A 25,897-nucleotide genomic window follows, 5' to 3' on the forward strand; every position below is an offset into this window, starting at 1 on the left:
TCTTTATTGGGTTATCAAAGCCCTTGGAAACCAGCTTTCCAGTCTCATCTAACAGGTTTCCTTTCCACATAGCCTTAGTTACCCAAATACACGCTGCTCTTTTCTAGCCGGCTATCTTTGTTCATGCGCTTTTCTTATATTTCTCATCTATTTATGTTTTATAGACACTGTGGCATAAGCCTTAAAATTAAGGTCCAATATTATGTGCTGTCCTGACATTTGGTAAAATTGGAAGGACTTCAAATGGTCCAACTGCAAATTCCCTTTCCCACCCTGCTTCTGCAGCTAAGGTCTCATAGGCGAACAACCCTCCTCATTAGGGGGATCACGTATAGCTCCTGTTTATCCCCAAGTAGCAGTTTTCAGATCCCTACCAGCCTGCAGGATTATTCAAACAAGCCAATTGTATTCTCCTGTGGAATAGGGGATACCCCACCCTCTTGATACTACAAAGACTGCTTCCCACAGGCTCTGCTTTTCTCTGTTTCTAAATGCAACCCCTGGCATGCAGTGTCCCCCTCCCCCAGGTGGTGAGTAGCTGTGATTAATGAACTGCTATCCATGTCATCTGTCCAGTGTTGGGTGTTGTGTTGGGTGTTGTGTGTTCAGCCATCCCCATAACCCTAGGGCAGGAATCCCTCCCTCACCAATGAGGTGAATTGGAGGTGATTAAAACAGAGATTCCTGTCCAGATCCCAATATACCATTTACTATCTTTGTGACTTAAGGAAAATGAAAAGAACGGGAGAATCATTTTAAAATTTAACAAATTATGAGCATTACTACCTCATTTTAAAATTTAACAAATTATGAGCATTATTACCTCATTTTAAAATTTAACAAATTATGAGCATTACTACCTCATTTTAAAGTTTAAAAAAAGGCTGCCAAGGACCAGCTTCAAGGTTCAAAGTACTGGGACTTTGTCACCCCATAGGGGGTGACATAACAGTCAGAAGTTCAGGCTCTGGAGTCAATTTTCCTGGGTTCAAATTGTGGCTCTACCTCTTACTAGCTGTGCAGTCCTGGTCAGGTTTCTTAATCTTCCTAAGCTCTAGTTTCCTCAAGAATCGGGACAATGATTATATCTACTTTCAGTGTTGTTGTATTGTCCGCATAAAGGAGATAATCTATGGAAAAGCCCTGTCACAGTGCCTAGCACATAAGTGCTTAGTAGATATTAGTTTTTATTATTATTCATATTATAGCATGAGCCAGGGCAATAGATGTACGTTTGGCTCTGCTACTGAGATCATAATTTAGTTTCAAACAATGAAGCCTCAAGAGGCTCCTGGAGTCCTTGATCCTACAGTTTCATGTCTGCCATTTTATATATGTTGTCTTTGGAACAAAAGTGACTTTTCTAAGAATTCTATCAACAGACTGCAGGGTTCACGTTGCCCTGGATAGAATGCCACCCTATTGATTGAGCCCTCACCTTTCACGCTCTTTGATGCTATTGGAAGAGACTATCCTCAAATTAATCCTAAGGATTATCCAGGTGATCATTCCAGCCCTTTTATCGGGGCTCCCTGCTTGACACCTTGCAAATGTATTTGGGCAAGTGATGTGCAGGGGTGAGGGGCGGGGAACTGTTCACATTCACACAGCAGCATATGTCTTTCTCCCACATGATTTTCTCCCATACAGGGACTAGAATAGAGACATCTTTACATACTAGTCAGATTTCTGTGTGTTGTATTTTGCCAAGTGCCAGACACTCTAGGTAAATGAGATTATATTCCGTGTTTTGCAAAGTCATTTCGAATTAAACAACTTTGATTCGGATTTCTCAGACTGCATCCCAGAACACTGTCTGGTTAAACATGTTTTTGTTTCCTTTTAGTCTCTGGGTGTCGTTCCATAAATATTGCTTTTTAACTAATCTTTCTTCAGGATTCCATTACCGTCCCCAACAGCACTGGGGTTTACAACAGCCTTGGAGTTCATCTCACCTTATAGCCTAGGGTAAATAAAACTTTTGAAAAAACAAGTAGAAAGATGGTTGATATCATCCATTCATCATGAAGGAGGGACCATTGCCTGAGAGCTTCCATCTCCCAGATTTAGTTTCAGATCCTGGTGTTGCTAGTGATCTGTTCGGTTTTGGTTCTTTTGAACTTTTGTTTTGTTTTGTTTTGTTTTGTTTGCGGTACGCGGGCCTCTCCCTGCTGTGGCCTCTCCTGTCGCAGAGCACAGGCTCCAGACGCGCAGGCTCAGCGGCCATGGCTCACGGGCCCAGCCGCTCCGCGGCATGTGGGATCTTTCCGGACTGGGGCACGAACCCGCGTCCCCTGCATCGGCAGGCGGACTCTCAACCACTGCGCCACCAGGGAAGTCCTCTTTTGAACTTTTAATTTCCGCTTTGGCAAACCCTCCATGGCACTTCTGGCTTCCTCTCTTTTTCTTTCCTCCATAAAAAAAAAATCCCAAAGAAACAGAGTTGGATGGTGGGTGTCCCAGGTATTGTATGGATGGTTGTTAGTTGTGGTGGGGCAAGGAAGGGGCAGAAAGGGAAGAAAAGTGTTGTCAGGAATAAGGAAAATATAATGGGTGTAATTGTTCCCTTCCTATTTCACTTCTGTGTAATCTTTTGAATTTTTATTTTTAAATTTAAAACAATTTTAATTAAAAAAATTTTTAAATTTTCAATTAAATAATTTTAATTAAAAATTTCTAATTAAATTTATTTATTGAAGTATATTTGATTTACAATGTTGTGTTAGTGTACAGCAGAGTGATACGGTTATATGCAGTATATATACATATATATTTTTTCACTGTGATTTATTACATGATATTGAATATAGTTCCCTGTGCTATACAGTAGGACCTTGTTGTCTATCAATTTTATATATAGTAGTTTGTATCTGCTAATCCCAAACCCTTTTTTCTGAAATTAATTAATTAATTAATTTATTTATTTTTGGCTGCATTGGGTCTTTGTAGCTGTGTGCCGGCTTTCTCTAGTTGCAGCGAGTGGGGGCTACTCTTTGCTGTGGTGCGCGGGCTTCTCATTGCAGTGGCTTCTCTTGTTGCGGAGCACAGGCTCTAGGCATGTGGACTTCAGTAGTTGTGGCCCGTGGGCTTTAAAGCACAGGCTCAGCAGTTGTGGCGCATGGGGTTAGTTGCTCCACGGCATGTGGGATCTTCCTGGACCAGGGCTCGAACCCGTGTCCCCTGCATGGCAGGCGGATTCTTAACCACTGTGCCAACAGGGAAGCCCCAAACCCTTTTTTTAAGTTAATTATTCTTTATACAGCAGGTTCTTATTACTTATCTATTTTATACATATTAGTGTATATATGTCCAACCCCATCTCCCAATTCATCCCACCACCATCACCCCCCGCCCCCCTGCTTTCCCTCTTTGGTGTCCATATATCTGTTCTCTACACCTGTGTCTCTATTTCTGCCTTGCAAACGTTCTGCCTCTGTACCATTTTTCTAGATTCCATATATATGCGTTAATATACGATATTTGTTTTTCTCTTTCTGACTTACTTCACTCTGTATGACAGTCTCTTGGTCCATTCACGTTGCTACAAATGACCCAATTTTGTTCCTTTTTATGGCTGAGTAATATTCCATTGTATATATGTACCACATCTTCTTTATCCATTTGTCTGTCGATGGGCATTTAGGTTGCTTCCAGGACATGGCTATTGTAAATGGTGCTGCAATGAACGTTGAGGTGATTGTGTCTTTTTGAATTATGGTTTTCTGTGGGTATATGCCCAGTAGTGGGATTGCTGGGTCATATGGCAATTCTATTTTTAGTTTTTCAAGGAACCGCCATACTGTTCTCCATAATGGCTGTATCAATTTACATTCTCACCAACAGGGCAAGGGGGTTCCCTTTTCTCCATACCCTCTCCAGCATTTATTGCTTGCAGATTTTCTGATGATGCCCATTCTAACTGGTGTGAGGTGATACACACTTTGCAGTTTTGATTTGCGTTTCTGTAATGATTAGTGATGTTGAGCATCTTTTCATGTGCCTCTTGGCCATCTGTATGTCTTCTTTAGAGAAATGTCAATTTAGGTCTTCTGCCCAATTTTGAATTGGATTGTTTGTTTTTTTAATATTGAGCTGCATGAGCTGTTTATATATTTTGAAGATTAATCCTTTGTCTGTTGATTTGCTTGCAAATATTTTCTCCCATTCTGAGGGTTGTCTTTTTGCCTTGTTTATCATTTCCTTTGCTGTGCAAAAGCTTTGAAGTATCATTAAGTCCCATTTGTTTATTTTTCTTTTTATTTCCACTATGCTAGGTGGTGGGTCAAAAAAAGATCTTGCTGTGATTTATGTCAAAGAGTGTTCTTCCTATGTTTTCCACTAAGATTTTATAGTATCCAGTCTTACATTTAGGTCTTTAATCCATTTTGAGTTTATTTTTGTGTATGGTCTTAGGGAGTGTTCTAATTTCATTCCTTTATGTGTAGCTGTCCAGTTTTCCCAGCACCACTTATTGTATTTTCTCCATTGTATACCTTGCCTCCATTGTCATAGATTAGTTGACCATAGGTGCGTGGGTTTATCTCTGGGCTTTCTATCCTGTTCCATTGATCTATATTTCTGTTTTTGTGCCAGTACCATATTGTCTTGATTACTGTAGCTTTGTAGTATAGTCTGAAGTCAGGAAGCCTGATTCCTACAGCTCCATTTTTTTCCCTCAAGATTGCTTTGGCTATTCGGAGTCTTTTGTGTCTCCATACAAATTTTAAGATTTTTGTGTTCTAGTTCTGTAAAAAATGCCACTAGTGATTTGATAGGGATTGCATTGAATCTGTAGATTGCTTTGGGTAGTATAGCCATTTTCACAATATTGATCCTACCAAGCCAAGAACATGTTATACGTCTCCATCTGTTTGTGCCATCTTTGATTTCTTTCATCAGTATCTTATAGTTTTCTGAGTACAGGTCTTTTACCTCCTTAGGTAGGTTTATTCCTAGGTATTTTATTCTTTTTGTTGCACTGGTGAATGAGATTGTTTCCTTAATTTCTCTTTCAGATTTTTCATCGTTAGTGTATAGCAATGCAAGGGATTTCTGTGCATTAGTTTTGTATCCTGCAACTTTACCAAATTCATTGATTAGCTCTACTAGTTTTCTGATGGCATCTTTAGGATTCTCTATGTATAGTATCATGTCATCTGCAAACAGTAACAGTTTTACTTCTTCTTTTCCAAATTGTATTCCTTTTAATTCTTTTAGAATTCTTTCTAGGACTTCCAAAACTATGTTGAATAATAGTGGCAAGAGAGGACATCCTTGTCTTATTCCTGATCTTAGAGGAAATGCTTTCAGTTTTTCACCATTGAGAATGATGTTTGCTGTGGGTTGGTCATATATGGCCTTTATATTTCATTGAGGTAGGTTCCCTCTATGCCCACTTTCTGGAGAGTTTTTATCATAATCGCTGTTGAATGTTGTCAAAAGTTTTTTCTGCGTCTATTGCGATGATCATATGGTTTTTATTCTTCAATTTGTTAATATGGTGTATCATATTGATTGATTTATGTATATTGAAGAATCTTTGCATCCCTGTGATAAAACCCACTTGATCATGGTGTATGATCCTTTTAATGTGTTGTTGGATTCTGTTTGCTAGTATTTTGTTGAGGATTTTTTGTATCTATATTCATCAGTGATATTGGTCTGTAATTTACTTCTTTTTTTGGTAGTATCTTAGTCTAGTTTTGGTATCAGGGTGATGGTGACCTTGTAGAATGAGCTTGGGAGTGTTCGTTCCACTGCAATTTTTTGGAAGAGTTTGAGAGGGATGTGTGTTAGCTCTTCTCTAAATGTTTGATAGAATTCACCTGTGAAGCCATCTGGTCCCAAACTTTTGTTTGTTGGAAGATTTTTAATAACAGATTCAATTGCATTACTTGTGATTGGTCTGTTCATATTTTCTTTTTCATCCCGGTTCAGTCTTGGAAGGTTATACCTTTCTAAGAATTTGTCCATTTCTTCCAGGTTGTCCATTTTATTGGCATAGAGTTGCTTGTAGTAGTCTCTTATGATGCTTTGTATCTCTGCGGTGTCCGTTGTAACCTCTCCTTTTTCATTTCTAATTTTATTGATTTGAGTGTTCTCCCTTTTTTTCTTCATGAGTCTGGCTAATGGTTTGTCAATTTTGTTTATCTTCTCAAAGAATCAACTTGTACTTTTATTGATTTTTCTATTGTTTTCTTTGTTTCTTTCATTTATTTCTGCTCTGATCTTTATGACTTTTTTCCTTCTACTAACTTTGGGTTTTGTTTGTTCTTCTTGCTCTAGTTCCTTTAGGTGTAAGGTTAGATTGTTTGTTTACGATTTTTCTTGTTTCTTGAGGTAGGATTGTATTGGTATAAACTTCCCTCTGAGAACTGCTTTTGCTGCATCCCATAGGTTTTGGGTCATCGTGTTTTCATTGTCATTTGTCTCTAGGTATTTTTTGATTTCCTCTTTGATTTCTTCAGTTATCTCTTGGTTATTTAGTAACGTATTGTGTGGCCTCCATGTGTTTGTGTTTTTTAAGTTTTTTCACCTGTAATTGATTTCTAACCTCATAGCATTGTGGTCAGAAAAATGCTTGATATGATTTCAATTTTATTAAATTTACCAAGGCTTGATTTGTGACCCAAGTTGTGATCTCTCCTTGAGAATGTCCTGTGTGCACTTGAGAAGAAAGTGTAATCTGCTGTTTTCGGATGGAATGTCCTATAAATATCAATTAAATCTATGTGGTCTATTGTGTCACTTAAAGCTTGTGTTTCCTTATTAATTTTCTGTCTGAATGATCTTTCCATTGGTGTAAGTGAGGTGTTAAAGTCCCCCACTATTATTGTGTTGCTGTCAATTTCCTCTCTTATAGCTGTTAGCATTTGCCTTATGTATTGAGGCACTCCTATGTTGGGTGCATATATATTTATAATTGTTATATCTTCTTCTTGGATTGATCCCTTGATCATTATGTAGTGTCCTTCCTTGTCTCTTGTAACAGTCTTTATTTTAAAGTCTATTTTATCTGATATGAGTATTGCTACTCTAGCTTTCTTTTGATTTCCATTTGCATGTAATACCTTTTTCCATCCCCTCACTTTCACTCTGTATGTGTCCCAGGTCTGAAGTGGGTCTCTTGTAGACAGCATATATATGGGTCTTGTTTTTGTATCCATTCAGCGAACCTGTGTCTTTTGGCTGGACCATTTAACACATTCATTTTTAAGGTAATTATTGATGTGTGTGTTCCTATTACCATTTTCTTAATTGTTTTGGGTTTGTGTTTGTAGGTCCTTTTCTACTCTTGTGTTTCCCACTTAGAGAAGTTCCTTTCACTTTGTTGTAGAGCTGGTTTGGTGGTGCTGAATTCTCTTAGCTGTTGCTTGTCTGTAAAGCTTTTGATTTTTCCATTGAATCTGAATGAGATCCTTGCTGGGTAGAGTAATCTTTGTTGTAGGTTCTTCCCTTTCATCACTTTAAATATATCATTCCACTCCCTCTGGCTTGTACAGTTTCTGCTAAGAAATCAGCTGTTAACCTTATGCGAGTTCCCTTGTATGTTATTTGTTGTTTTTCCCTTGCTGCTTTTAGTAATTTTTCTTTAGCTTTAATTTTTGTCAATTTGATTACTATGTGTCTTGGCGTGTTTCTCCTTGGGTTTTTCCTGCCTGGGACTCTCTGTGCTTCCTGGACTTGGGTGGCTATTTCCTTTCCCAGGTTAGGGAAGTTTTCAACTATAATCACTTCAAATATTTTCTCGGAGTCTTTCTCTCTCTCTTCTCCTTCTGGGACCCCTATTATGCGAATGCTGGTGCATTTTATGTTTTCCCAGAGGTCTCTTAGGCTGTCTTCCTTCTTTTCATTCTTTTCTCTTTATTCTATCCTGCAGCAGGGAATTCTTCCATTCTGTCTTCCAGGTCACTTAGCCATTCTTCTGCCTCAGTTATTCTGCTGTTGTTTCCGTCTAGTGTATTTTTTATTTCAGTTATTGTATTGTTTGTCTCTGATTGTTTGTTCTTTAATTCTTCTAGGTGTTTGTTCTTTATTTTTCTAGTTCTTTGTTAAACATTTATTGCATCTTCTCTATCTTTGCCTCCATTCTTTTTCTGAGGTTCTGGATCATCTTCCCTATCATATTAAGAATTCTTTTTCTGGAAAGTTACCTATCTCCATTTCATTTAGTTGTTTTGCTGGGGTTTTATCTTGTTCCTTCATCTGGTACATAGTCCTCTGCCTTTTCATGTTGTCTGTTTCTGTGAATGTGGTCTTTGTTCCACAGGCTGCAAGACTGTAGTTCTTCTTGCTTCTGCTGTCTGCCCTCTGGTGGATGAGGCTATCTAAGCAGCTTGTGCAAGCTTCCTGATGGGAGGGACTGGTCGTGGGTAGAGCTGGGTGTTGCTCTGGTAGGCAGAGCTCCTAAAACTTTAATCCACGTGTTTACTTATAGGTGGGGCTGAGTTCCCTCCCTGTTGTTGTTTGGCCTGAGGCAACCCAGCACAGGAGCCCACAGGCTCCTTGGTGGGGCTAATGGCGGACTCTGGGAGGACTCATGCCAAGTACTTCCCAGAACTTCTGCTGCCAGTGTCCTCATCCCTGCAGTGAGCCACAGCCACCTTCGCCTCTGCAGGAGACCCACCAAAACTAGCAGGTAGGTCTGGTTCAGTCTCCTATGGGGTCACTGCTTCTTGTCCCTGGGTCCTCATGCACACACTACTTTGTGTGTGCCCTCCAAGAGTGGAGTCTCTCTTTCCCTCAGTCCTGTCAAAGTTCTGCAATCAAATCCTGCTAGCCTTCAAAGTCTGATTCTCTGGGAATTCCTCCTCCTGTTTCTGGACCTCCAGGTTGGGAAGCCTGATGTGGGGCTCAGAACATTCACTCCAGTGGGTGGACTTCTGTGGTATAATTGTTCTCCAATTTGTGAGTCACCCACCCTGTGGTTATGAGATTTGATTTCATTGTGATTGTGCCCCTCATACCATCTCATTGTGGCTTCTCCTTTGTCTTTGGATGTCGGGTATCTTTTTTGGTGAGTTCCAGTGTTCTCCTGCCGATGATTGTTCAGCAGTTAGTTGTGATTCTGGTGCCCTCACAAGAGGGAGTGGTCACACGTCCCTATACTCCACTGTCTTGAACCAATCTCCCAAACTCTTAATTTATCTCTCCCCACCCCCTTAACCCTTTGGTAACCATAAGTATATTTTCTATGTCTGTGAGTCTGTTTCTGTTTTTTAAATAAGTTCATTTGTATCATATTTAGATTCCATATATAAGTGATATCATATGGTATTTGTCTTTCTCTGTCTGACTTACTTCACTTAGCATTATCTTCTCTAGGTCCATCCGTGTTGCTACAAATGGCATTATTTCATTCTTTTCTTATGGCTGAATAGTATTCCATTGTATATATATATCACATCTTCTTTATTCATTCATCTGTTGATGGACATTTAGGTTGCTACCATGTCTTGGCTATTGTGAATAGTGCTGCTATGAATATTGGGGTACATGTATCTTTTTGAATTAGCATTTTCTGTCCAGGTGTGGGATTGCTGGATTATATGGCAGCTCTAGTTTTAGTTTTTAAAGGAACCTCCATACTGTTTTCTATAGTGGCTGTACCAATTTACATTCCCATCAACACGAGGGTTCCCTTTTCTCCACACCCTCCCCAGCATTTGTTATTTGTAGACATTTTAATGATGGTCATTCTGCCTGGTATTAGGTGATACCTCAATGTAGTTTTGATTTGCATTTCTCTAATAATTAGTGATGTTGAGCATCTGTTCTTGTGCCTATTTTCCATCTGTATGTCTTCTTTGGAGAAATGTCTATTTAGGTCTTCTGCTCAATTTTTGATTGGGTTGTTTGTTTTTTGTTATTGGGTTGTGTGAGCTGTTTGCATATTTTGGAAATTATGCCCTTGTCGGTCACAAAGGTTTGCAAACATTTTCTCCCAGTCTTTAGGTTGTCTTTTTACTTTGTTGATGGCTTCCTTTGCTGTGCAAACTCATATAAGTTTGATTAGGTCCCATTTGTTGACTTTTGCCTTTATTTCTATTGCCTTGGGAAACTGATCTAAGAAAACATTGCTATGATTTATGTCAGAGAATGTTTTGCCTATGTTCTCTTCTAGGAGTTTTATGGTGTCTTGTCTTATATTCAAGTCTTTAAGCCATTTTGTGTTTATTTTTGTGTATGGTGTGAGAGAGTTTTCTAACTTCATTGATTTACATGTGGGTATCCAGCTTTCCCAACACCACTTGCTGAAGAGACTGTCTTTTCTCCATTGTATATTCTTGCCTCCTTTATTAAAAATGCACCTGAAACTAACACAACATTGTAAATCAACTATCTCCAATAAAAAAAATTTAAAAAAAAGATTAATTGGCCGTAGGTGTGTGTGTTTAATTCTGGGCTCTCTATTCTGTTCCATTGATCCATATGTCTGCTTTTATGCCAATACCATGCTGTTTTGATTACTGTAGCTTTGTAGTATTGTCTGAAGTCTGGGAGGATTATGCCTCCAGCTTTGTTCTTTTTCCTCAGGGCTGTTTTGGCAATTCTGTGTCTTTTATTGTTCCATATAAATTTTAGGATTATTTGTTCTAGTTCTGTGAAAAATGTCATGGGTAATTTGATAGGGATCACATTAAATCTGTAGACTGCTTTGAGTATTGTGGCCATTTTAACAACATTAATTCTTCCAATCCAAGAGCATGGGATATATTTCCATTTCTTTGAATCATCTTCAATTTCCTTTAACGATGTTTTATAGTTCTCAGCATATAAGTCTTTCACCTCCTTGGTCAGGTTTATTCCTAAGTATTTTATTTTTTTGGATGTGGTTTTAAAAGGGATTTTTTTTTTTTTTTACTCTTCAGTGTAATCTTAATTCCAGGCTAGGGATCAATATGTATTTGGTTTATTCCTAAGTATTTTATTTTTTTGGATGTGGTTTTAAAAGGGATTTTTTTTTTTTACTCTTCAGTGTAATCTTAATTCCTGGCTAGGGATCAATATGTATTTGGTGAGGTAATGCTTATACTTATTGCGGTCTCCTTAATGTAGCTGTGGGGCATTGTTAACAAGCAGAAAATGTGGAAAATGTACATACCTTTTTCTCAACAGCTGAGAATATGTATGAAAAGATATATGAGGGTATATTTCTCAGACCTACTTCATTTGTAGAGAGAGAGAACACAAAATTCCACACTCTTAGCAACCTGACCCCTGGGCAAACAGGAACAAACACAAGATAATGTGTAATAAGTGAGGGTTACAGTGCCGGCTGGCAGCCTTCACACCACAGAAGGCCCTACTGTCTGCCTTCTGGGCTTTAGTGGGAAAATTCTCATGCAGGGAAGTTTGCACAATGCACCAGCAAGAAAGACATCACTAAATAATTTCAGGAAACATAGAATTTTATCAACCTGAGGACTGGTCTTGTCATGAGGCCAGTGTTTTGGCATCAACAGTTCCTACCAGCTGTGCAGGATGATGTACCATGGACATCTGTTGTTTTTGCCTGCAGAGAATCTAGCTCCTCTTCTTCTGGTACAAGCACCTCCATTTCCATTTGGGAAATCATCCAACAACTCTCACATGCAGGATAGGCAAGACCAGTACTTGATCTGCCAAGGAGTGGGAACAAGAGCCAAACTAGGACTCTCCTATTTTTCCTCCTAGGAATGTGACTATTGAATGGAGTGACGCAATAAAGGGAAAAGATCAGAGTGTTAGTTCATCCTGACTTAGTGCCCTGACTGTCCATTGACACTTGTTACCTGAATATTCAGAGCCACTCTAGTGTGTGTCCTTTCTAAAGCCAGGGGTAGCAGATTTCCGCTTAATTCTAGGAGCAACCAACCTCAAACCCTTTTAATAATCCCTTTATTACTTAAATTTTCCAGAGTCAGTGTCCTTGCAACTGAAGAACCTGAGGGAGTCCTCACAGGACAAAAGGAGGGGCAAGGGACTGGGAGTCAGACTTGGCTCTGTCCTAAAATAGTCTATTAACCCAGAGGGGTCCCTTAGTCTTTCTTCATCATGAGCCCCAGTTTCTTCATCATTAGATTAAATCATTGGGTTAGATGATTCTAAGGTCCATTTATCTAAAATGTTCCTGAATTCTAGGTTATTTAAAAAAAAACAACAACAGTCTTTACAGAGTTGTATTCATTTGTAAACATAATTTATTGAGCTCCTGTTGTGCTAGTCATTGGGGATACAGGAATGACCTTGGGATAGAGAGGTAATATTCTAGTGCAGGAGATAAACTATAACACAGTAAGCAAATAAAATCATTACAGACTGTGAGAAGTTCTTTGCCAGCAACAAACAAGTTGATGAGACAGAGAATCAGTGGGGAAAGCCAGTTGGGAGAGCACGGCCAGGGAAGCCTCTCTGAGGAGGTGAACTGGAATGGAAACTAAAAGATGTGAAGAGGTGGGGAAAAGCACATTCTAGGTAGAGAGAAAAACAAGTGCTCAAGCCTGGGGTTAGGAAAGGGGACTTGTTCCTAGAGGACAGTGAGGAGTAGGAGAATGATAGGAAAGAGACTGCAGAGGGAGGGGGACCGAGACCAGGAAGGACCTCGTGGGCCAAGGAAAAGAATTTGCATTTTACCTTAAAAAATCCAATGTCTGGGCTTCCCTGGTGGCGCAGTGGTTGAGAAGCTGCCTGCCAATGCAGGGGACATGGGTTCGAGCCCTGGTCTGGGAAGATCCCACATGCCGCGGAGCAACTGGGCCTGTGAGCCACAACTACTGAGCCTGCGCGTCTGGAGCCTGTGCTCCGCAACAAGAGAGGCCAAGATAGTGAGAGGCCCGCGCACCGTGATGAAGAGTGGCCCCCGCTTGCCACAACTAGAGAAAGCCCTCGCACAGAAACGAAGACCCAACACAGCCAAAAATAAATAAATAAATTTTTTTTTTTTGCGGTACGCGGGCCTCTCACTGTTGTGGCCTCTCCTGTTGCGGAGCACAGGCTCCGGACGCGCAGGCTCAGCGGCCATGGCTCACGGGCCCAGCCGCTCCGTGGCATGTGGGATCCTCCCGGACCGGGGCACGAACCCGTGTCCTCTGCATTGGCAGGCGGACTCTCAACCACTGCGCCACCAGGGAAGCCCAATAATTTTATTTTTTAAAATAAAATCAAACAAACTAGATAAGATTACAGAAAGCAAAAATTAAAAAAAAATCCAATATCTATATCAAGGGGATCTCTTTGGATGCTCTGTGGGGTTTTGAATGCCACAGGAGAGGAGCAAGATGAGTTAGGATGTTATTGCAGTTGTCTAGGTGGGCAAGGATTGTGGCTTAGACTAAAAAGGTGTGAAGATGGAGAAATGGGTGGATTTGAGATAATTTTAGAAAAAACACCCAGAGGACTTGGTGGTGAGGAGGTTGAGGAAAAGAGAAGACTCTAAAAAGACTCTTAAACGTCTGGCTGGACCATGTGGGTGGAGATGTTACCCTTTAACAAAATAGAAGAACCAGGGAAGCAAGCATTATGGTGTATATAGTGGTGGGGGGTTCACTTGGCACATATGAGAAGTTTGATATCCTTATTAGATACCTGGTGGAGCTGTCACACAGGAAGTTGACTATAAGTATCTGGAGCTCAAGGGAGGTTGGAGATAAATATTTGAATATCAGCCACATAAAGATTGTATTCATAGATGCAATTCCTTAGAGAAGACCTATCAATAGGGAAGAGGGCTGAAGACCAAAACCTGAGACTCTCCAACATTAGAGGTCAAGTAACAAATGAGACTGTAGCCAAGAAGAGTGAGAAGAAGTGACCAGTGGGAGTGGAGGAGAGGGATGAAACCCAAGAGAGTGTGGTGTGATAGAAGCTGAGAGTAGAGAGTGTTTCATGAAGGAGAGAGAATGGTCAACTGTCTTCAGCGTTTGTGAATCTCTTAGGAGCATGGACTCAGCAACATGGAAGCCATTGGTGACGGTGACTGGGACAGTTTTAGTAAAGTGGTAGGAATGGAAGATAGACTGGAATGCATTGAATACTGAATGAATGGGAGGTGACTAAAGTGCTGACAGCTTGTTTAGAAGTCTTTTGAGAAAGTTTGCTCTGAAAGGAAACAGAGAAATGGGGCAACGGTTGAATAGTTGAATGGAGGGTTGTTAGAGGATGATGCTAACATAGCCCTATAAAAACGATTCAGTAAAGAGAAAGAAATTGCTGGTGCACAAAAGCTGTAATAGCTGGCCAAGAAATGTCCCTGGGAAGGGGAGAGGAGATGGTATGGTATCTAAGCGCAAATAAAGGGACTTCTTTCTTTTTTTAGGTGTAGATATGATTCTTCTATAAAAGCAGGGGAAATACTTAAAAGGCAGATATGTGTGTAAATACCTAAGCCACCCATCAGAATGCTAAGGAGTTTCTTTTCTCAGTAAAGTATGAGATACCAATGCTTGGGTGGTAGAAATAAGGGGAGGTTTGAGGGAACTGGAGAAAGTATTAAATTTTAACTCAAAGAGTAAGAAAGCGGGCTTCCCTGGTGGCGCAGTGGTTGAGAGTCCGCCTGCCGATGCAGGGGACACGGATTCGTGCCCCGGTCCGGGAGGATCCCACATGCTGCGGAGCGGCTGGGTCCGTGAGCCGTGGCCGCTGAGCCTGCGCGTCCGGAGCCTGTGCTCCGCAACTGGAGAGGCCACAACAGTGAGAGGCCCGCGTACCACAAAAAAAAAAAAAAAAAAAAAAAAAAAAAAAAAAGAGCAAGAAAGCAAGTTACAGAGCAAATAAATTAGAACTATTGGGCAGTGGCTTGGGGATTTGGAATGTGCGGTCATGATTTTAAAATAGGTCCTGTTGGTGGGATCTCATCTGGCAACATGGCAACATGGGTTCATTCACAGAGATGGAAGAGAGTTAGGTTTAAGTAAGGTTATTTTTGTTTTTGTTTTTTTCTGTGTTTTGCTTTGCTTTAGTTTATTTTATTTCTTTCTTTCTTTTGCGGTACGTGGGCCTCTCACTGTTGTGGCCTCTCCCGTTGCGGAGCACAGGCTCTGGACGCGCAGGCTCAGCAGCCACAGCTCACGGGCCCAGCTGCTCCGCGGCATGTGGAATCTTCCCGGACCGGGGCACGAACCCATGTCCCCTGCATCAGCAGGCAGACTCTTAACCACTGCGCCACCAGGGAAGCCTGCTTTATTTTAATCAGAAGAGTATGATGAAGGTGAAAGAAGGGAGTTGAGGGTGTTTGTAAGTGATACACAGTGGAATCTAAATTGAATAAAGGAGGGAAGTGAAGATATGAAGGACTGTGAATAGTGCACCAGTTGTAGGATAAATGAACAGTAAAAAAGAGGTGGGATCACCGAAGTAGAAAATTGTTGCAGGGGGAGGCATCAGAGTAAGTGAGCTGGAAGGGTAGGAGGCAGGGACTCAGGGAATGGGTTTTTTAAAATCCAGGTTTTGGAGGAGGCATGTTGGGTTACAGGGCTTGCAATGAGGGTGGGGTGGAGCACACAGGCAATAAGCAAAGTGCTCTTGTATACCTTGTGCTACTTGATTTTTAGTTGGATTCACCTGGTGAGATTTAGGCCTACTTTGTAAACCCTAAAGCGATCAGCCCAAATTCCAAACCTAACATTGTTTTGAGAGTGTCAGATTAAGCTGGGGCTGGGTGTGTTCAGACAGGGATGTATTTTGCTGCCAATAGTAGGAAACTCAACCAACAGTGGCTTAAACAACTAGATAATTATCTTCCTAAGAGCCTAAGAGCTTTGTAGAGAGCCTTTGTACTAGCCTTGGTTTAGGGCCTCTACAATGTAAAAGCCAGGGTTTGTGATTCTTTGGGCCTTTCCTCTTGGATACAAGGTGGCTGCTGCATCTTCACGTATCACAATTTCTGGGTCCGTTCTCTGCTGAGACCAGGAGGAACCATTTCAGATTCCAGGAAGAGGATGAAAGAAGAGTCATTCTGGACAGTCACCAGGGTCTATAGATTATTATTATTGTTATTATTATTATTATTATTTGGAACTGTTATACGAGTGCAAATGAGTATGAAACTAAAAATATTTTTCATCTGTCATCAGATGTTTCCCTTCTCCCACTCCTACCCGTCTCCCCAAAAGATTTGTATACAGACACGCACACTAGATTTATCAGAAATCTATAATTTGGCTCTCTTTGGGCAAAGAAACTACTCTATGCTTATTGCTGAGATTCTAGATATAAATGTAGAACTACAGACAAAGAAATATGGGTTTCACCTACAAGGATTTTCCAGCCATTTCTGCAACCCCACCTTAGGCAACCTCCTCCCACCACCCATAACTCTTGAAGAATATCAAGTTTCTTATTGGAAGCAGATGGGATGTCTTCAGGAGTTGACACCTCTATGCCAATGACTTAAAGTTTAAGTGCTTGGGCATCTGTGGAATTCTGAACTGAATGAATGGAAATGGCTAATGAATGGAAAGTAATTAAAATTCCCTACATAAAACAGTAACCACCCAACTTCAGAGGGGTTACTTAGCCATTTTCAGTTCTTCTAATCTTGCTTATCTAAATAAAAATCACGGCTAGCTATTCTATATTCTAAGTCGTTTGATCTTTGGTATTTATTGTTTTAGACATATTTGATTTTTTTGTTATTTAGAAATATTTTATGTCTTAATTCTTTCCTGCTTTAGGACTTCATGAACATCCATTATGAGATGTGCTAACATCCATTAGCACTCAAATTACTAAGGTGTGTGCCTTCAGTTGAAAGGATGGCATCCGTGTACCTACATGCCTTCTGTTAGTAATTGCTACATATGAAACCTACTCTGTGCAGAATTTTAAAAGAAAAGCATAGATGACCCTGAAAATCAAATCCCCAGAAGGGTCAGAATAGCAAGAGTCCCTACCAGCACTGGGGTTTAAAAAACTGTTAATTTCCGGTTTCACTGAAGTGAATTTCAGTGGCTCTACACTTTTGTGTCTGATGCTCTCCTGATCTGGCCATCTTGTTATTGTTACTCTGAAAAGTGCTCTTAAACTGCTGCTTTCCTAACTTAACTATGTCCCCACTTTCTATTTTAGAAAAAAAAAAAAAAAAAAAAAAAGGAAAGAAAGAAACAAGAAGAGCCATAAAAGCAATGGGCAAGTTAAATATACATTTACTTTTGACCTTGATGTTGACCAGCAAAGATTCTAATTATTTTCTTGTACCTAAAGGGGAAGGGAGGCCTCTCTGATTTATAGTACACTTAACTTAGTAACACTGCTATCTCAAAGGACTATAGATCAGGTCACCATCAGTATTGTCATTCTCATAAATAAGGACAAAGTCTTCTGAAATTGCTGAAATATACGCCCATAATTTCACTTTGATCTCTTTTTCTTTAAGACATGCATGACAACATCTACTTTATGCACCATCATTCAAAGGGAAAATAAAAGACTTCAAGGCGTTTATAATGGAGTGACCCACCACGTGGGCAGGATTTATAAGCTAATATGGAAATTCTCCATGAGCATCCAGACGCATATTCCCATTCATTGGTGTGTGTCCAGTCTAACGATGTTGGAATGTGTTTAAGTTTCCCTCACATCCAAAGGTGCAATGGACGATTTCCATGCTGGCTGAGATGCCATCGACTTCGCCCTTTCCCATAGTTACCTTAATTTTTAACTATAGGGACTGATTGAGTGGCTCAGGACTTTAATTTAGAAAGATGGGGGGATTGAGCTTTTGGGGTAGAACAGGGATATGGATGGTGGTTCAGAAATCTAGAAACTGGATGTTAATATACAACTGAGTAAAATTTACTGAGCACCTAGTTTAGGCTAGGTGCTATTCTAAACACCACACAAGACAAACTCTTCTTGCATTCTTATGGCTCCTCATCTCTTGGAGACTTTCCCAAGGCTTGAAAGAACTAAGAAGGTGCAGGAAGGAAGAGAAAAGATTAGTACCTAATGAAAGAAAAGATTCTTGATGTTGCTTTTCTTATCCTTTGACTAAAGGAATTGCAAAGGTTATCACACTAGTAGATCAACAGCAAAACCACACTTTTAAACTACTAATTGCTCTATACAAGATGCAGGTGTCTTTAACAAAGTTTTTAGACTACTAGAAACAGTTATCACCCTAGAAGACTCATAGGTCCAGCTTTGTTGACAAGCCATTAGAACTATTACCAGGTGTTTAGTGCTGTCTTTGAGTTGAGCAGCTCAAAACCTAGCACACGCAGGAAAGTGCTAATAACTCTTCCACGCTTGGTTCGCATGCCAGATTGGGAGGTGAAAGACTCTGATCCTTTCCATTCATATGAATTCAATTCAGTAATGTCCAATTCATTTAAAATGAATTAAGACATGACTTTGCTTTAGGTGTTTGGAAACTACTTCATACCCAGTCTATCCACTAAATCCAGGTCTAGCTGACTTCCTACTGGGTTTTTCCACATGACTATCTCACAGGCACCTAAAACTCAACATCTTCAGATTTTGTTCTCCGAAACGCTCCTTGTTCTATGTTCCCTGTTGCAGGGAGTAGAGCATTGTCATCTCAAATTGCCAAACCTGAAAAACGGGCATCTCCCTGTCCTTCAACCCTTCATCCAATCAATGCATTCACTCACTGTGAACATGTACAAAGAGGTCGTATCCCAGCCACGGGGATGCAGCAGTGCATAAAACAGATAAAATTCCCTACCCGCAAGGAGCTTAAATTCTAGTTGGGGGCAGACAATAAATATAATAAATCTAAGAAGGTGGTAAGATTGATGGAGAAAATAAAGTGAGGTGAGTGGGGAGTACTGGCTCTAAATTTTTCTAAATATTTGGTCAGGTGACTTTGAGAAAAGATCTGAGGGTGGTGAGGAAAAAAAGCAAGTGAGTATCTGGGATGGGAGGATTACAAGGAGAGAGCATGGTGGAGCAAAAGACCTTGAGGCAGGAACACACATGCTGGAGGAATAGTCAAGAGACCAGATGGCTGGATCTGTGAGCAGAGGGAGATGAGTCCACAGGAGAACTAGGGACTAGATCATGCAGGACCTCAGAGGTAAAAACTTTGTCTTTTACTCTTGAGCGACATGGGACGTCATCAGTGTGGTTTGAATTGAGGAGTAGAACATGATCTGATACACATGTTTAATGAATCTTTCTGTGTAACTGATTGTAACACATTGAATGAAAACGAATCTATGAGTCCATTGTGAAAGTCAAAAGAAGAAAGAGGAAGGAGAAGGGGGGAAGAGAAGAGGAAGAAGGGCAAGAGGATGAATCAGGGAGGAAGAAAAAGGAAAAAATAAGGAAGGCAATGTTTTAACTAAAATGTCTGCTAAAAAATGAGTGGGAGTATTTTGAAATCACCATTTCCCAACTTCCACTATAATAAATAATCTAGGAAGGGTTATCCATAGATCCTAAAATCAGTGGGTAAAATGTTGTGGATAAGGTATTTGGAAGGTGCCAGAATAGCACCCCACAACTTTTGACTAATTACGGAAAGGAAAATGTACTTTCCTAACGGAGAGCTCTGGCAGGTCACCACGTTAACCAAGTGATCAAACTGCATCGCTAATATTAGGACAACCTGACATTATCTGCCTCTTGATATGATGCAATATGAAGTACATGACATCATCTATGAGGAAACTGACAAATTCAGAATGTGTGAGACATTCTTGATGGAAAAATGAATGTCATTTTTAAAAAAGCAGGAGGACAGTTCTAGATTAAGAGAGATTAAAAAGATAAATGAATATGTGAAACTGATTGGATCCTGGATCAGAAAAAAAAAAAGAACTGTAAAAGACATTTTATATTCTATTTTTTCAACTTTTCTATATGCTTGAAAAGTTTCAAATAAGAAGTTGACAGGATACAGTCTTATCGTTCTGGCTGCTCTGTAGAGAATAGACTGCAGGGGGCAGGGGAAGAAGCAGGGAGACAGGTTAGGAAGTTGGTTTTTTTGTTTTTTGTTTGTTTTTGCGGTACGCGGGCCTCTCACTGCTGTGGCCTCTCTCGTTGCGGAGCACAGGCTCCGAACGCGCAGGCTCAGCGGCCATGGCTCACGGGCCCAGCTGCTCCGCAGCATGTGGGATCTTCCCGGACCGGGGCACGAACCCGTGTCCCCTGCACTGGAAGGCAGACTCTCAAGCACTGCGCCACCAGGGAAGCCCATAGGAAGTTATTATACTAATCCAGGAGAAAAAGATGATGCCTTAGATCAGGGTGGTAGCAGTGGAGGTGCTGGGAAGTGGTCAGATTCTTCATAAATTTTGAAGTTAAAGCTACGTGGATGTGCCGACGGAATGAATGTGAAAGAAATACACATAGTCAAGAATTACGTCGAAGCTTTAGATCCAAGAAACCAAAAATGAGACTGAGGTTACCAAAAACGGAGAGGGCTGCAGGTAAAAGAGGTTTCCGGGGAGGGCTCACATTCAGATTGGAGTGTGTGAAGTTTGCTGTCTGCACTGGACATCCAAGTGGAGATGCTACATAGACCATTGAATATTCAAGTCTAGGGTTCAGAGAAGTGTGAGCTGACGTTATGAATTTGGGTGTCATCACAGGTTGGTTGAGATTGCCAAGGGAGTGAATGTATCCAGAAAAAAAAAAAAGAGGACCAAGGATTGTGCCCTTGGGGTTGGGCAGGGGATCGGGCTCCAACTTCGAGAGTCTGAGCACCAGGACCCTAAATCACAGCCCAGAGTCCATCACCAGGTCCTATCTCCTGTTTCCTTCACCTACTCTCCATTCCCACTGAGCTTACTTTCATTTGGGCTCAATGCCGTTTTCCCTTTGGCTTATCAAGATAGGCTCCTGACTAATCGGCTTGCCTACAATCTTACTTTGCCTTCATCTAATCTCTCCTTAACACCTCTGCAAGTCGTGTCCTGTCACCCCTCTGCTGAAATCTTTCAGGGTTCCTCCTGGATACCAGCAGAAAGTCATCAGGCTCCTTAAGACCTAGCTCCTGCCTTCGCTCCCTGACCTCATCCCTTACATGTTCCCTAGTAGTGTTCACAATCTGTGCTTCAGCCATGCTGAACTGATCTTTTAATAGCCGTCTTCTCTCCTGATGTCTTGCCTTTAGACGTGCCTTCTCATAGGTTTTGTCATTTACTCACTTTGTATGTTTCCCCCACCACCTCAAAGCGTCTTGAGGTCAGAGGCCTCACCTTAATTCCTCTCTCCCTATCTCAGTAAGTGGGACACACTTATTTATCCAACAAATATTCATTGAATAAATGAATAAATAAAGATTTGCCTTTAGGAACTCTGAAGTTGAAGTTGGTGGCATGTCCGTAGTCTGGAAAAAAGAACTCAAATGTTTACTGTATACCGACTCCTATGGTCTGAATATTTGTGTCCCCCAAATTAATATGTTGACATCTAATCCCAATGTATGGATGGTATTTGGAAGTGGGGCCCTTGGGAGGTGATTAGGTCGTGGGTGTGGAACCCTCATAAATAGTATTAGTGTCCTTATAAAAAAAGAGCCCCAAGAGAGCTCTCTCACCCTGCCGTGTGGTATTATAGCAAGAAGGTGGCTGTCTATGAACCAGGAAGCAGGTTATCCCCAGATACTGAATCTGCTGGTGCCTTCATCTTGGACTTGCCAGGCTCCAGAACTGTGAGAAATAAATGTCCTTTGTTTATAGGCTACGTGGTCTATGGTGTTTTGTTATAGCAGCCTCAATGGACTAAGACATCTACCAAAAAGAGGGCATTGCAGGTCTTTTAAAATAAGAATTACAAACGAGTCTAGACCAGTTTAATTATAATCTTGTCAAAGGTTGGGAAGAGACGATCTCAGTAAAGTCCATTTCAAAGCACTGATTGCATGTTTCCGGTGTTTCTCCCTCCATAATAAAACTCTGAGCAGCTGGGTGCCACATTACTGAATTTGAAAAGCTACACTATGTTGATCCATAGCAAAAGAGTCTGAGTCAGGTGATGATCCAACCATCAGTCATAGGAAACATGAGGCACTGAAAATTTAGTATAAAACCCCAAACCCACAAAAACTAGCCACAGTTTCCTATCACAGGGGATGTGACTCATATCTCAGCAGGGGTACACGTACCTTATTACAGTCACAAAAGAAAATGTTTCTCAAACAAACTTTATCCCCCCCAAAATCATTTGCACAGAGCAGTAATTTGGTGAAAATCTTTTGAAACTTACAAAGTAATTTATTTCTCTGTGGTTGGCGCATATTGCTAGGCTTGGTTCTTACCACAATGACTCTTAATTTAGGGAACAAGATGATGGGCAATTAATCCTTTAACCATATTCAGCTGAATCTAGAGTCCAATGGAGGATGGATGGAAAGAAAAAGCCCTTGGCTAACCTAACCTCTGGACCTCCCAGGAAGTACTCCCACACTCTAGGGATGCCCCCACCAATGCCCATAGCCAAGAGTTCCTAAACTAGCCATCTCAGTCCCAAGTGGACTCATAAATGCACTGCTTTTCTTGGTTGTGGATAAGGGAGAGATGCAAGGGAGGGAAGTGTTGCTGAGAGAAAGAAAGAGAGAGAGAGATCACAAAAATACATCTGAATTTATAGCAAAGAACTTTTTCTTAATACATCTTTAAAGTTGCAGTACAGAGTTGATGATTTTGTTCGTAAATAAAGAATAAGAGGAATGAATGAGTGGGTAGCATGGAGACCTCAATTATGCAACCACTCAATTATTCAGCATTAATTCATTACATGTCTATCATATGCCAGAGATTTAATAACAAAAGAACTAAAACATGAGCCATACCCTAGAGAGAGCCAGGATGCAGTGCGTTAGAATATGAAACAGAGAAAGGAATTCCAGGCAGAGGGAACAATATATGCAAAAGCCAAGAGGTAAAAACAGCATTGTTTGACTCCCACTGAGGGGTCACAGCAAGTTATATTCTCACTGCTTTGACCCTGAGGATGTTTTGAGGCTGAAGTTATACCAAAAAAAAAAGAAAAGAAAAAAAAAAGCCTTTAAATGGAAATGGTAACAACATTAATGCATTTTTGTCAAAAAAGCATTTTCTTTAGTAATTTTCCTTAATCAATTAAACCATTTCCAGTTACTTTTTTCCATTTTAAATTTTATTTACATTTTCTTGGAGATCAATTCTTTCTTCTTTGGACCGATATTTACAAAATTCGATTAATCAATCAGCACTTTGATCATAATAAGTCTATGGATTCCAGTTTTTGCTAGGAAAAGAGAGAGAGAGAGAGAATTACTTCAATAAGGACAACATCCCTGGAGCAAGTTTTGTAAATCTAAATTTTACTGAGTATCTTTCTATTTTTGGTTTTTTTTTTTTTTAAGATTTGTTTTTGATGTGGACCATTTTTAAAGTCCTTATTGAATATGTTACAATATTGCTTCTGTTTTATGTTTTGGTTCTTTGGCTGTGAGACTTGTGGGATCTTAGCTCCCTGACCAGGGATCAGACCTGCACCACGGGCATTGGAAGGTGAAGTCTTAACCATTGGATTGCCAGGGAAGTTCCTGTTGTTTTAATTTGTGTCAGTTATTTCTATTAATAATATTATTCAGAAATGGAATAAAATACATATCCAGACATTGCTGGTTAATCAACCAGAAAAACGAAGAGAAATTCCTTTAAATAGTCTGGAGTCGCACTATTACATTGGTCTTTGAATTTTTTGATAAACCTATCTTCATTAACAGTCTGTGCTACTTTAGGTCCAAACAACTAATGATAAATGTTGGAGACAAAATGTCCTGCTTCAGATAGAGTGCATCTGTGATGTGTCATATCCCTGCTTCTTCTACCTCCAGATTAACCCATGTACCAACAATGGAATGCCAGATTGCCATTTGGGAAACTTATAATCCCCTAGAACATAATCACCCAATTAAACAGCATAGACTGCTGTCAAAAGGATTCTTGAAGACCACATCAGTCACCATTCAGTCTTAAACTAGGCATTCCGTTTTTCCTTGGTTCTCTGGATTTGATCTCTAAACTCCAGGTGCCATTTAAGTCAGTATCTCCCTGTGTTAAAACTTTCTGTGTCAGATTCAGCCCTTCCTTAGCATATACTCTGTTCAAGCTGTTTTAGTTAATTTATTTCCCAGGTAACAGCTATACTATTTATTTTATTTTATTTTATTTTTAACATCTTTATTGGAGTATAGTTGCTTTACAAGTGTGTGTTAGCTTCTACTTTATAACAAAGTGAATCAGCTATACATATACATATACCTCCATATCTCCTCCCTCTTGCGTCTCCCTCCCACCCTCCCTATCCCACCCCTCTAGGTGGTCACAAAGCACCGAGCTGATCTCCCTGTGCTATGTGGCTGCTTCCCACTAGCTATCTATTTTACATTTGGTAGTGTATATATGTCCATGCCACTCTCTCACTTTGTCCCAGTTTACCCTTCCCCCTCGCTGTGTCCTCAAGTCTATTCTCTACGTCTGCGTCTTTATTCCTGTCTTGCCCCTAGGCTCTTCAGAACTTTTTTTTTTTTAGATTCCATATATATGTGTTAGAATATGGTATTTATTTTTCTCTTTCTGACTAACTTCACTCTGTATGACAGTCTCTAAGTCCATCCACCTCACTACAAATAACTCAATTTCGTTTCTTTTTATGGCTGAGTAATATTCCATCATATATATGTGCCACATCTTCTTTATCCATTCATCTGTCCATGGACACTTAGGTTGCTTCCATGTCCTGGCTATTGTAAATAGAACTGCAATGAACATTGTGATACCTGACTTTTTTTGAATTATGGTTTTCTCAGGGTATATGCCCAGTAGTGGATTTCTTGGTCATATGGTAGTCCTATTTTTAGTTTTTTAAGGAACCTCCATACTGTTCTCCATAGTGGCTGTATCAGTTTACATTCCCACCAACAGTGCAGGAGAGTTCCATTTTCTCCACACCCTCTCCAGCATTTATGGTTTGTAGATTTTTTTATGATGGCCATTCTGACCAGTGTGAGGTGATACGTCATTGTAGTTTTGATTTACATTTCTCTAATGATTAGTGATGTTGAGCATCCTTTCATGTGTTTGTTGGTAATCTGTATATCTTCTTTGGAAAAATGTCTATTTAGGTCTTCTGCCCATTTTTGGATTGGTTTATTTGTTTCTTTGATATTGAGCTGCATGAGCTGCTTGTATATTTTGGAGATGAATCCTTTGTCAGTTGCTCCATTTGCAAATATTTTCTCCCATTCTGAGGGTTGTCTTTTCGTCTTGTTTATGGTTTACTTTGCTGTGCAAAAGCTTTTAAGTTTCATTAGGTCCCATTTTTTAATTTTAGTTTTTATTTCCATTTCTCTAGGAGGTGGGTCAAAAAGGATCTTGCTGTGATGTATGTCATAGAGTGTTCTGCATATGTTGTCCTCTAAGAGTTTGATAGTGTCTGGCCTTACATTTAGGTCTTTAATCCATTTTGAGTTTATTTTTGTGTATGGTTTTAGGGAGTGTTCTAGTTTCATTCTTTTACTTGTAGCTGTCCAGTTTTCCAAGGCACCACTTATTGAAGAGGCTGTCTTTTCTTCATTGTATATTCTTGCCTCCTTTATCAAAAATAAGGTGACCATAGGTGCATGGGTTTATCTCTGGGCTTTCTATCCTGTTCCATTGATCTATAATTCTGTTTTTGTGCCAGTACCATACTGTCTTGATTACTGTAGCTTTGTAGTATAGTCTGAAGTCAGGGAACCTGATTCCTCCAGCTTTGTTTTCCTTTCTCAAGATTGCTTTGGCTATTTGGGGTCTTTTGTGTTTCCATAAAAATTGTGAAATTTTTTGTTCTAGTACTGTGAAAATTCCCATTGGTAGTTTGATAGGGACTGCATTGAATCTGTAGATTGCTTTGGGTAGTATAGTCATTTTCACAATGTTGATTCTTCCAATCCAAGAACATGGTATATCTCTCCATCTGC

The sequence above is a fragment of the Stenella coeruleoalba genome, assembly GCF_951394435.1.
Source record: "Stenella coeruleoalba genome assembly, chromosome: 11".
Classification (NCBI taxonomy): Eukaryota; Metazoa; Chordata; class Mammalia; order Artiodactyla; family Delphinidae; genus Stenella; species Stenella coeruleoalba.